The sequence below is a fragment of the Fukomys damarensis genome, unplaced genomic scaffold (genome assembly GCF_012274545.1).
Source record: "Fukomys damarensis isolate Sample0158 unplaced genomic scaffold, DMR_v1.0_HiC HiC_scaffold_30, whole genome shotgun sequence".
In the NCBI taxonomy this organism is placed as follows: domain Eukaryota; kingdom Metazoa; phylum Chordata; class Mammalia; order Rodentia; family Bathyergidae; genus Fukomys; species Fukomys damarensis.
The window spans coordinates 59,965,367-59,966,191 of record NW_022900942.1 but is presented as its reverse complement, the minus strand read 5'-3'; positions in this window follow the sequence as shown (position 1 = coordinate 59,966,191).

Below are 825 nucleotides of genomic sequence, written 5' to 3'. Positions count from 1 at the left end.
TTCCAAGTTTGCTATTGCAAACTGTGCCGCTATAAACATGGGTGCACATATATCACTGTGATACAATTCTTTCAATTATTTTGGGAAGATACCCAACAGAGGGATGGCTGGGTCAAATGGAACCTCTAATCCTAGTTCTTTGAGGTATGTCCATATTGATTTCCATAGTGGTTGCACTAGTCTGCACTCCCACCAACAATGGAGGAGGGATTTGTTGCTGTGTGATTTCTTGATAGCAGCCACTCTTTGTGGGGTGAGGTGGAATCTCAGTGTTGTTTTCATCTGCATCTCTCGAATGACCAGTGATGTGGAACATTTTTTCATATATTTACTTGCTGCTTTTATTTCTTTGTCTGAGAAATGTCTGTTCATTTCAGATGCCCATTTTAGAATTGGATCTTTATATTTGGGGGCACTGTTTGTTTTGAGTTCTTTATATATTTTAGATGATAGTCCTTTGTCTGAGGAGCAGCTGGTAAAAAGTTTTTCCCACATTGTAGGTTGTCTCTTAGTTCTGTTGATGGTTTCTTTTGTAGTACTGAAGCTTTTTAAGAAGATGAGATCCCAGTTGTTGATTCTTTCTGCTAGTTCCTGTGCTACCGAGGATTTGTTCATAAAGTCTTTTCCTGTGCCAATGTCTTCCAATGCTCTGCCTACCTTATCTTCCAGCAAGTTTAATATTTCTTTTTTTATATTTAGATCTTTAATCCACTTGGATTTTAATTTAGTGCATGGTGACAGATAAGGGTCTAGTTTTAATCTTTGGCAGGTTGAGATCCGGTTTTTCCAACACCATTTATTAAAGAGGCTATCTTTCCTCCACTG